Source organism: Schistocerca piceifrons, chromosome X, assembly GCF_021461385.2.
Source record: "Schistocerca piceifrons isolate TAMUIC-IGC-003096 chromosome X, iqSchPice1.1, whole genome shotgun sequence".
NCBI lineage: Eukaryota > Metazoa > Arthropoda > Insecta > Orthoptera > Acrididae > Schistocerca > Schistocerca piceifrons.
The window spans coordinates 296,689,635-296,702,886 of NC_060149.1; the positions used below are offsets into that span (position 1 = coordinate 296,689,635).

Here is a 13,252-nt window from a genome sequence, read left to right on the forward strand (position 1 = left end):
ATGGCGCTGTACGCTTTACAGCTCATATCAGCATACATAAGTGAAATAATCGTATGAAAACAATCTTTGCAAACAATCACATCACAATGTTTTCAAAATGTTCACCATTGGCACTACAGAGGTGGCGCAAACGAAGAATGAAATTCGCCATCACATTTCGTAGTGTCTCAACCGAAATGGATTCACATGCCACAGAGATCGCCGATTCAAGCTCGACCAGCGTGGCGGGATGCTTCGGATAGACCATGTCTTTCACTGTGCCCCACAAAAAAAAAGCCACAGGGAGTCAAATCCGGCGAATATGGAGGCCACTCCATGCCTGCACCAGTAAATTTGGGATATTCCAAAGCAATGACTCGATTCCCGAAGTATTCCTCAAGAAAGCGAAACACTTGTTCGGTCCGATGTGGTCGGGCTCCATCTTGCATAAGCCATTCAGTACCTGGTCGCTCCTCTAACGCTTGCTGTGTGGCGACAAATTATTGCAAAATTGCAACGTAACGTGCACCAGTGACCGTTTCTCGAATGAAAAAAGGGCCAATAATGCCTCTGCTGCATACTGCAGCCCACACAGTAACTTTAGGAGAATACAGGGGTTTCGCTTCACACCAATATGGCTTTTCGGAACCCCAAAATCGCCAGTTCTACTTATTCACGTATCCATTCAGGTGGAAGTGTGCTTCATCTGTAAACCAGATGCAGCCAACATCAAATCCTTTACTATCAATCATTGTGAGCATCTGATTAGCAAAGGAAACCCTTTGTTGCACAGCTCGTACGGGTATGGTCTGGTCTGGTGCGTTTGAATTTTGAATGGAAACATGTGTAGGCTCTTTCTCAGTATTTTCTGCGTGCTGGAACGCTTCAAACCAGTCTCAGATGCAATTCTACGGACGGATGACATTGGATTTCGCTGAATAATTCCAGAAACTGTGGCGATATTTTCAGGCGTAACTGCGGTTTGCTTGCGGCTAACATGCCCCACTAGATCATCAGTTACGCTGCCTGTTCGTTGAAATTTTGCGAAGAGCGTACGAATGGTTTTCGCATCGGGTCGTTTTAGAACATTAAATCGTGCTTGAAAACTTCGCCTTGTTGCCGTAGGACTCTCTTCTAACCTGTGGTACTCTAGCACCAGAAAGACGCGTTGTTCAATGGAGTACATGGTTTTAATCTCTTCCTTCGGTACGCTAACCTCCTTTCACGTTTCAGTAGTGGAACTGATCGCTCTGGGCTTCGGATCACTATTTATACTAGGCATTACGTATGGCGATTACAGCGCCATCTGTTAGCAGCTTTTGTAACTATTATTTCAAACTGCTGTATAAACTTCTTACAGCTTTCACAATAAACATACCGTTTACTGTATTCCTCGATCGATCTTTGTTTTCGAGATATTTAATTTTGAAATCAGGGAATCCTTTTCTGCACTTCTGTATCTTTATGACTTGTTGAATTATTAAGTCTGCAACACAACTTGTAATATAACACAAAACAGGCCCTCAATGGCCAAGTGCAAATAATCCTAGGTAAACTTCACAGTATATAGCAAAAGCAATTTAGAACAACTGTCTGTTCACTTCTAAGAATTCACTAAACGACCAATCCCTGTCTAAGTCAGCCCTGGACGATGATCTATAACCAAGTGGGCGAGAGCTGCTCTTCTATCTTCCGAGTAGCGTTCTGTCCGTTTTCGTCCGGTCATTGGTGGATTGTATTCAGCCGCCAATTGTCCGAGGCGAAGTCGATATCCTGAGCCCTAGCGCTACCCGTGGCGCTGGTGGAACCCGCTCAAGTGGCGAGTCTCTACGGCACTGGTACCAGCTCAAAACTTTGCGCCTGCGGTGCTTTTGCCCTGGCTGTGTTTTGATCGGACGACACAAAGAGATGTCTGTCCCGTTTCGCCACTAGGGCTATTTATCGATCCTATCGCGGAGTGGTGGTCTGTCAGTCTTTCGCATGGCATTTCCACCTTTAGTGGCCTTCTTTAGTGGTGAGATGACACTTTTGGACGCACCCAATACTGTGGTCACAGTAGAGACACTTTGACCGGCTTCGAGCCGTTCAACTGCTCGCCCACGATCGTAAGGACTGAAATGATGTCTTGCAAACATGTTGCCGTATTACACGGAATGTTGCTCTAATTGGACCCACAACTACCTTCATCAAACTCCGCACTGCATAAACTGTCAAATACATACAGAGCATTCGTACGCTGGCTTTGCTGCTGTTAACACGTCCTGTCCGCTAAATCTTCTCTATCATTGGCCGGATGTTCCGTAGCAATCGTTGTTTGTTGCTTAGCAATTGTCAAGCAGTGCACATAGAATAAATACCTTGATAAAATTTGAAAATACTTCTTATCTGCAGAACCAGTCTTTGACTGTGTCGCTCCTTTGCAAAAAAGATGTGCTACTTCTTCGAGACACAGGAGTCCGTAATGTGAATAGCTTTGAAATATCCTCGAGAAGAATGGCACACAACATTAACAAAACTACTAATAGCTCTCCACCCTCTGTGTTTAACTAATATTCAACTTCGCGACAAATCTTTCTGCATCAACCGCTTTAAGAGCCACAGGAAAAAGTGATTGTTATGAACCAGAAATATCGACAGAGTTAGTGCACGGATACACCCATAGAGAGACGCTTGGGTTTTGTTGATAGTTCCATAGCACTTTAAATAATCTTAGTCAAGAAAATTACAGCAATGCTACTTTAAAATTGGTAGAATATCTGAATTTTTGTCTAAGATCTATCAAATATTGACATACAGTGGTTGGCCAAAAGTATATAAACACCGCAAGTAATGCATGCTTGAACGTAAATACAGATGCTAACTAGCCAAGCCTGCAGTTTGAGCTGTTTTATCTGACCACAAAAGGCGTTTGGAATGACTTTAATACACTGCTTCTGTCAATCGTGGTCAAAACAGTGTTTCGTGAGATTGTGAGTGTATAATGTTGGAGTTCAGTGATTTCGAACATGGCCAATTTGTTGGTGCTCGTAAGTGGGTGCCCCCTTAACCATGCAGCCTAGGGTTTGGTATTTCAAGAGTCATTGTATCGAAGTTTTAATCCGCAGCCAACAAAAGCGGGTAAACATCATCCGCTAAGTCACAACGCGGAAGAAATAGTGAGTAGAGTGATCGTGACGGACGGCCGTTGAAGAGGACAGTGACGAAACACGAGAGGACAACAGCTGTCAAAGTCACTGTAGAACTGAAATCTGCACTGACGAACCCTGTCAGTAAAATAACAGAAAGAGAGCTCCATAAGTGGCGATTTGCAGGGCGAGCTGGAATTTCAAAACCTCCATCAGTGATGCAAACGCCTGTAACAGGAACATGTAGTGCTGAAGCACTAAAACCACGACTGTGGGGCACAGGAAGAAATTCATTTAGTAGGATGAATTTGTTTCACACAGTTTCCAACATCTAGCCGATTTTACGTCCCAAGAGTGACACAAAGTGGGTGTTCGGTAATGAATTGGGCAGTCATATCGTGATATTCTGTGGGCCCCATGGTTTCTTAGCAAGGTAGTATTATTTCCAAGGACTGTGACCGTTTTTGGCTGATCAGGTCTCTTCCACGGCACAATGTTTGTTCCCAAATGATGACGCTGTGTTCCAAGACGACCTGGCCCCTGTTCACACACCTTGCATCGCTCAATACTGGTTTTGTGAGCACGAGAATGAACTGTGGCATCTCCCCTGCCCACCACATCACAGTATTATTGAGCGTTTGTGGTCCACATTGGAGAGGAGGGCACGTGTTCGCTGTCCACCTACATCATCGTTAAATGAACGTACCACTAGTTTGCAGAAGAAATAGTATAAGATTCCCTTTAAAGTCATTCAGAACTTGTGTTTATCTATTCTGAGATGACAGAAAGCTTGCTTGAATGACAAGTGGTTTCCTGCACCGTATTAGGCTGGGTAATATGCTATATTTTTGGTGTTTCCATTTTTTTGTCTGCCATCTGCACGTATGCAGTTGCAACGTCGTATATTTTTATTCTTCACATGCTTGCATAAAAAACTGTTTGGAGCACCTGAGGTTACTTATATCTGGCACAAAGCAACTTAGTGTGGTGACATGTTACACTCATGAAAGATGCAGTATAGACTATGCCCGTGTGTGATGTGTGTACTTTCGTTGCAAGACCGGCGGCTGCAGTGTTTGTTTCGGTCGTAAATTTCGCTGCAAGCCGCAGCTTCACTTCCGGATATGTGTACATTTAGCCTTGGCAGCACAACAGAGGCTTTTCCGTCGTCCGTCGCCACATCCATTAGGCTCCCGTTGAAAGAGCCCGTTGGATGGCTTCTTTGATTCCCGCACCGACCTTTTTTCCTGAAGTGTGTTCTGAAAATTCTTGTAAGATATTTTCGTGCCAACGATATAGATGAAGTGAGATGAAATACTCATCCAACAGGGAAAAATGCTGCTGTTGAATGACAATCAAACATAGAGGCTATTTTTGCACGACAAAAACCATTAAATTTGCATGAGATGATTAACACTAGAATGTTCTGTATCGACTAGATCGTACAGAAATTTTATCACATATAATACTCACACAGTAATGATACACCTGAAATTTTATCGTTGTGTAGAGTCCGAATACGTCTAGAGCAGAAGATCACAAGCTGTAATTATTTTCATCATCGGTAGTTCTGTTGCTTTTATTCCTAACCCACAACAATCAGTAAATTCTAAAGTTATTTAATAGATATGAAACGTTAATGTCTATAATAACGTATTCATCCATGTTTAAGATAAATTATCTGTTTCCACAATGGAGGGAGTACACTTCAATTTTGTGAAACAAGGACGAGACCCAGATCTGAATGGATCCCACACTTTAGGTTTATGATAATTGGTGTGATTTTTAGAGTATTTCATGCACTGATAGGTGAATGTTGACCTTCGCCCTCATTTGCATATCATATCTACAGTAAATAGGCAGTCGTAACAACAAAATACACACAACACAGTTTACACGATTCAGCGACATGTGGGGTGCACAATATTTTTCACGTTAGACAAAGGCGACGTAAGGACACGAATTCCATAAGGCTACAAGGTCAAAGGAAAAAAATTTCTTTTCATTTGGGTCACATGTTCTGTTAACCAACATCACAAAAACGTTATGTTGTGAAACATGTTATTTGTATAACGAGTATATACATTTCCTTAAGAGTTATGTCAATTATTTCACAAGGAATGTTAACTATTTCGGAAGATGATTTAACATATAGTTCAAAATTTCATACTAATGTCTGTCCAGTTTTCAGGGAGCGTGGAGATAAAGATGCCTGACAACAGCTCGTCGTTCCGAAGAGAGCATCTGTCCGAAATACAGGGTGATTTAGGGATTAGTTTCGGAACCGTTTAGGATATCGTAGTTCCGTTCTCACCAAAATGAATTGTAAAAAAAGAGTCCTCATTAAATGTCGTATAGTCTCGTTTCATAGCTATATCCGCTTTTCAAATGAAACTATAGGAAGTTCAACTGTTAGTCTTGCAGTTTTAAAAGAGACGAATTTAACGGCATTACGTTCTTCAAAAGCAGACTGCTGCTTTCGGAGAAGTTACGAAATTTAGGACATGTACCCGAATGCTATCTTATGCGCAAGACCATGTTGTTACACGTAACTGCCGTGCTAGGCTGATGGAGCGTTCCATTATGACGCAGCTAAGAGAGTTTACTTGCAAAAGCGGATTTCGGTTAGTTACTCTTGACCGCAGCTCGTGGTCTTGCGGTAGCGTTCCCGCTTCCCGCGCTCGGGGTCCCGGGTTCGATTCCCGGCGGGGTCTGGGATTTTTCCTGCCTCGAGATGACTGGGCGTTGTTGTGTCATCTTCATCACTCGTCCCCATTACGGTCGAAGAAAGGCAATGGCAAACCACCTCCTTGCCCTACTCTCCTCGGAGTATGGGACCTCATCATCACCATAAGCTGGCTATTACGAGTGACTGTGATTGCGTGTGAGTGTTGAAACTAAAACTTAACATTGTCACGTATTTGGCAGTGTCTTTCTGTCAAACAAGTGCTAATATATCGAGGTTTTCACTCAAAAACGACCTTTCAGTCAATTGCTCAGTGATACTGAAAAAACGTTCGTATAATGATAATGATTCTACTATAGCTTTCCCAGTACAGGAACATCATTCGTTTTCTACAGGGAAGGCGTGCAGATCGGACTGTAGAGGAAGAAATTACCGCAGTGTGAGTGAACAGTGTTTCTGTAGGAAGAGCACATAGTAACCACAACATTGCAACCTGCTCGCAAATATTGTCACTGTCTGCGGCAACATGCCTCTGTATCGGCGTTTCCACTTCTAACTCTTCCTGCTGATCTCGAATCTACATTTACATTTGCGTGTTGTTCCAGCCTACCGGTACCAAATCTAGCAGTCCGCCTCTGAATTGCTTCGATGTCTTGCTTCAATTTGACCTGGTAGGGATCCCAAACGCTTCAGCAGTTCTTAAGAATAGGTCTCAACAGCGTCCTATATGCAGTCTCCTTTCCAGGTGAGCCACTCTTTCCTAAAATTCTTCCAGTATACTGAAGTCGAGCATTCGCCTTCCCTACCACAGTTATCACATACTCGTTTCGTTTCATACCACTTTTCAACATTACACCTACATGTTTAAAACGACTTGACTGTGTCAAACAGGACACTAATAAAACTGTATCCGAACATTATAGGTTTGATCTTCCCACTCATCAGCATTAGGTCACATTTTTCCACATTTAGAGGCAGTTGCCATTCACCACACCAACTGGAAATTTTGTCTAAGTCGTCTTGTATCTTCCTACAGTCACTCAACTTCGACACCTTGCCGTACACTGTGCTGTCACCGCCAGACACCACACTTGCTAGGTGGTAGCCTTTAAATCGGATGCGTTCCCTTAGTATACGTCGGACCGCGTGCCGCCACTATCAGTGATTGCAGACCGAGCGCCGCCACACGGCAGGTCTCGAGAGACTTCCTAGCACTCGCCCCAGTTGTACAACCGACTTTGCTAGCGATGGTTCACTGACAAAATACGCTCTCATTTGCAGAGACGATAGTTAGCATAGCCTTCAGCTACGTCAATTGCTACGACCTAGCAAGGCGCCATTATCAGTTACTATTGATATTGTGAATAATGTACAGTCAAGAGCGACGTTCACCATTTATGGATTTAAGTATTCCACCAGCTACGTCCGTTTTTCTAAATTCTAATTTCCTTGACCTGTTCCAGACCTCACGCCAGCCTGACAATACCCATGTCTCTGATGAACACTCGCCGTCCCCTATTTTCACCACTAAATACCCCTTGATTATTCTTAAACTAATTTTGTTCATGAGCGATCGATTCTACCGCTTATCTTGACATCTATATCACAATGCTAATCTCGTCATGGTTTCGGTTGTTACAATTTTTTTTTATGTTTAGTATGGCAAAGCCTCATGTTCTTCCCTCTGTCTTCTTTCTTCCAGTACTTCCGCCTACGCCTATTGTTGGACTTTTGCTCTTCCAAGGTGAGAATAGTGTCCTCTACCGTGCCCTCTCACCATGTTCATTTGGTGTCCGTTGTATCCATCTTCTTCAGGTATTTCTTCGTTCCTTAAGTTCTGTAATACGTTTACTTTAAGTATTCAGAATAGCAAAGTTCACATCTATTGCTTCTGTGAGATTTGTACCTCACTCAGATATCGTAATTTCCATTTTGGTACACTCAGTATTCATCTGAGTATGGATATGAGTTTTCAACTGACTACTACTCTCCTCCGTCTTAGTGAACAGATTTGTGTTCATGGCAGTCATGTTAGTATTCCTGGAAGTCATATTAAAAGCCATGCTTCTTAACATGTTCATTACGTACGTTTTAAAAGGAAGGCTACCGTCCTGCCTCAAAAGATCTGACAGATAGATTGTGCCTTCGCTACTTTCTATTGATGATTCATGTTGGAGCATGCCAGAGCTATCAAAAAACGTGGCTTCACTGCTTGTGCCTGATTTGTTAGCATCCACCCTGGATTTAACAGGTAATGTCGTGTATGGTACAGTGGAATTAAAAGTCATATTGTTTTATTCTCTTTCGTGTCTTACTAAAATTTTTAATACAGTAAAATACGAATTGCTGTACTGTTCTAAATAGTTTTCTGCCTACTGCTTTGTAAGTGGTTCAAATGGTTCAGATGGCTCTGAGCACTGTGAGACTTAACATCTGAGGTCATTAGTCCCCTAGAACTTAGAACTACTAAAATCTAACTAACCTAAGGACATCACACACATCCATGCCCGAGGAAGGATTCGAACCTGCGACTGTAGCGGTCACGCGGTTCCAGACTGAAACGCCTAGAGCCGCTCGGTCACAGCGGCCGGCGCTAGTAGAAATCTTTGGGTAACAGAAGAGATATTGAATTTAATCGATGAAAGGAGAAAATATAAAAGTGCAATAAATAAGGCAGGTGAAAGGCAATACAAACGTCTAAAAAATGAGATCGACAGGAAGTGCAAAATGGCTAAGCAGGAATGATTAGAGGACAAATGTAAAGAAATGTAAGGATGTAGAAACATATATCATTAGTGGTAAGATATATGCGGCATACAGGAAAATTAAAGAGACCTTTGGAGAAAAGAGAACCACCTGTGTGAATACCAAAAGCTCAGACGGAAAACCAGTCCTAAGCAAAGAAGGCAGAGCAGAAAGGTGGAAGGAGTATACAGAGTGCCTATACAAGGAAGAGGGAAATATTATGGAAATGAAAGAGGACATAAATCTGCTCGGTAGCCAGTGTCGTGTGGACTCAGCTCCCCACCCGTTGAGCATTTCTTTATAATAAGATGACTGGATGTGCATCATCATTTGATATCAAGAATGTAGTGCTGCCAGCAGCAACCAACTGGGGAGAAGAAGACTAACAGTATGTTTTATGCCAATCCAACTCTAATTATTAATATTAAGTGTGTATGCTTCATTATACTTACAAGGGAACCTCCCCATCGCACCCCCCTCAGATTTAGTTATAAGTTGGCACAGTGGATAGGCCTTGAAAAAGTGAACACAGATCAATCGAGAAAACAGGAAGAAGTTGTGTGGAACTATGAAAAAAATTAGTAAAATATACAAACTGAGTAGTCCATGCGCAAGATAAGCAACATCAAGGAAATGTAAGCTCAGGAGCGCCGTGGTCCTGTGGTTAGTGTGCGTAGCTGCGGAACGAGAGGTCCGTGGATCAAGTCTTCCCTCAACTGAAAATTTTACTTTCTTTATTTTCGCAAAGTTATGATCTGTCCGTTCGTTCATTGACGTCTCTGTTCACTGCAATAAGTTTAGTGTCTGTGTTTTGCGACCGCACCGCAAAACCGTGCGATTAGTAGACGAAAGGACATGCCTCTCCAATGGGAACCGAAAACATTTGATCGCAAGGTCATAGTTCAACCGATTCCTCCACAGGAAAACACGTCTGATATATTCTATATGACACTGGTGACGGCATGTGCGTCACATGACAGGAATATGTTGTCGACCCACGTAACTTGTACATGGGTAAAAGGATTCTTCTACCTTACCCGATTTAGGTTTTCTTGTGGATGTGATAATCACTCGCAAAAAAGTGATGAAAACATAAGAGTTTGTCACATAAACTGAAAATAAAAAATTAAACTTTTCACTCGAGGGAAGACTTGAACCTAGTACCTCTCATTCCATAGCTGCTCTCGCTAACCACAGGACCACGGCGCTCCTAGACTCCCACTGTCCTTGATGTTGCCTATCTTCGCATGGACTACTCAGTTTGTATATTTTACTAATTTTTTCATAGTTCCACACAACTGCTTCCTGTTTTCTCGATTGATCTGTGTTCACCTTTTCAAGGCCTATCCACTGTGCCAACTTATAACTAAATCAGAGGGGGGTGCGATGTGGAGGTTCCCTTGTTAGTTATTTTGTTATGCACTTGCAGCTGATGGGATGTTCAGTATTGTCAGGCTGTGCTGTAGCACAAATGGAGCAGCTGGAAAAAGCGCCTGATCCAGTGTTGAACGAGGACAACTCACATGCTTCAACAGTCACAGCACACAGGAGGCCTTCCCGACCTTTTGGGCATGGAGTCGTTTGACTACACCGTGGCACAACTACAGCAGCCAAATCCCACAAGGGTACTATTATTCGCTCACACATACAATGTAACAGTCAGTGGATTTATACGTGAAAATGTAGGTTTGACACCTGAAAATGACTTTAAAGTAGTTATAGATGTAGAAAATGCACAATTTGGCGGTGCTAAAGTGCAGTTTCACCGTACAAGGGTCGCTCCAAAAGAAATACACACTATTTTTTTTTAATCCATCTTTTATTCTACAGTTTTGAAAGATTTACAGTGTGTAGATACATCCTTTAGGAACAATATTTTCATTTCTCCACATAATTTCCATCCCTCTCAACTGCCTTACGCGCCTTACGCCATCTTGGAACCAGCGCCTGTATACCCGCAAGGTAAAATTCTGGACAAACTTGTTGGAGCCACTGGCAGTGTGCACAAGGGAGTCATCATCTTCAAACCTTGTTCCACGAAGAGAGTCTTTCGTTTTCCCAAAGCGATGATAGTCACATGGAGCTAGGTCAGGACTGTAAGACGGGTGTTTCAGTGTTGTCCATCCGAGTTTTGTGGTCGCTTCCATGGTTTTTTGACTGACATGGGCCGTGCATTGTTGTGCAACAGCAAAACATCCTGCTTTTGCCGATGTGGTCGAACACGACTCAGTCGAGCTTGAAGTTTCTTCAGTGTCATCACATATGCATCAGAATTTATGGTGGTTCCACTTGGCATGATGTCCACAAGCAAGAGTCCTTTGGAATCTAAAAACACTGTAGCCATAACTTTTCCAGCAGAAGGTTTGGTTTTGAATTTTTTTCCTTGGGTTAATTTGCATGATGTCACTCTACTGATCGCCTCTTCGTCTCTGGTGAAAAATGATGGAGCCATGTTTCATCACCCGTCACAATTCTTCAAAGAAATTCATCTCCACCATTCTCATACTGTTCCAAGAGTTCGCTGCATACCGTTTTTCTTGTTTCTTTGTGATCCACTGTCAACATCCTGGGAACCCATCTGGCACAAACCTTTTTTAACGCCAACACTTTCAGTATTCTGCAAACACTTCCTTCCTCTATCCCAACGTAGCGTGACAATTCGTTCACTGTGATGCGTCTGTCAGCAGTCACCAATTCGTTAACTCTCTGCACATTGTCTGGAGTGTGTGCAGTACGAGGCCTGCCCCTGCGAGGACAATCCTCAATATTGCCGTGCCCACTTTCATCACGTAATCTGCTTGCCCACCGACTAACTGTACTGAGGTCGACAGCAGCATCTCCATACACCTTTTTCAACCTCTTGTGGATGTTTCTCACTGTCTCGTTTTACAGCACAGGAATTGTATGACAGCACGTTGCTTCTGACGAAGGTCAAGTGTAGGAGCCACCTTGAAGACATGCTGTGACGGCGCAACTCACGGGAACAGGTTGAACTAAGTTTGAAAACTAGTGGGAAGGATGTATCTACACACTGAAAAAAACTTTCACACATGCAGAATGAAAACTGTATTTTTACAAAAATTGTGTGCATTTCTTTTGGAGTGACCCTCATATGAGTGGGACTGTCTATGCAATACGACGGAAGATATGGATAGGAAGATGAGAGACGAGTATGATCCTTCTCACATATTTCACATATTTGACATTCACATATTTGGTCGTAAAGTGTCTATGGTAGATACGTATGATGATTCAATGCTAGAATTGATCTCATGGGACACGAAAATGTATCTAAAACATACAGGTGTTGTTAAACACAAAGACCTATTTGTGTATTATCAATTCCTACTGATAGACTTTGCCTAGTAAGGCGTTGCGGGTCTCCCGCATCGTTCCCCTACGCTCCGTCACGGAGTATGGGACTTCATCATCATCATCACTGATAGACTGTGTCACTGGCGTCAGTATGTGAGAGGAGCGTACTACGAATTTGTTGAATATTTGCGCTATACCAGTGTAAATATTGATGAAGTGGAGTAATGTATCAGTTCCTGTGATCCACCCATACCAATGTGTGTAAGCATTGAGTCTGTGACAGTAAAAAAATTACTGAAGAAATACCCTTGTATGTAACTGCACCTATAGGCTTGAATAGTATTCAGGCTGAATTTGAACCATATAAGAAACAATTATCTGGATTTTTCTGTACAACTGAATGATTGTGTGTAAAATAAAGAAAACTGTTCTTATTTACTTCGACCTTACAGTAACTTCAATGGGGAAAGCATCAAATAATAATAATAACAAATATAATAACGTAACATAGATATGGAAAATTAGCACTCCGCACTCTGTCTTCAGGCCACAAGTGGCCCATCGGGACCATCTGACCGCCGTGTCATCCTCAGCTGAGGATGCGGATAGGGGGAGGGGGGGCCTGTGGTCAGCACACCGCTCTCCTGGTCATTATGATGGTTTTCTTTGACTGGAGCCGCTTCTGTTCGGTCGAGTAACTCCCCAATTGGCATCACGAGGCTGAGTGCACCCCGAAAAATGACAACAGCACATGGCAGCCCGGATGATCACCCATCCAAGTGCCGGCCACGCCCGATAGCACTTAACTTCGGTGATCTGACGGGAACCGGTGTATCCACCGCGGCAAGGCCGTTGCCTATGGAAAGTTAACTCATGGTTTATTTCCAGAAACAATACATTTTTTCAAAAAAGAGATTGCATAATGCAGAAAGATTTTATTTACATAACAGCTACTGCGCCCCCCCATCCCCCCCCCCCCCACCCCACTACCAGAACCATGGACCTTGCCGTTGATGGAGAGGCTTGCGAGCCTCAGCGATACAGATAGCCGTATCGTAGTTACAACCACAACGTAGGAGTATCTATTGAGAGGCCAGACATGGGCGTGTTTCCTGAAGAGCAGCAGGAGCCTTTGCAGTAGTTGCAGGGGTAAAAGACTGAATGATTGACTGACCTGGCCTTCTAACGTCAACCGAAACGGCCTTGCTGTGCTGGCTCTGCGAACGGCTGAAAGCAAGGGAGAACTACAGCTGTAGCCTAATTTTTCCCGAGAGCATGCAGCTCTATTGTATGGATAAATGATGATGGCACCCTCTTGAGTATAATATTCCGGAGGTAAAACAGTCTCTGGGCGGAGAGTCTCGAGAGGATGTCGTTATCAGGAAAAACAAAACTGGAGTTC

At 43.1% G+C, this 13,252-nt stretch overlaps 1 pseudogene; it reads right to left on the reverse strand.

Annotated features, from left to right (window-relative positions):
• Nucleotides 1-12,589: 12,589 nt before the first annotated feature.
• LOC124723809 lies at nt 12,590-12,707 on the reverse strand (annotated as a pseudogene).
• Nucleotides 12,708-13,252: the final 545 nt, after the last annotated feature.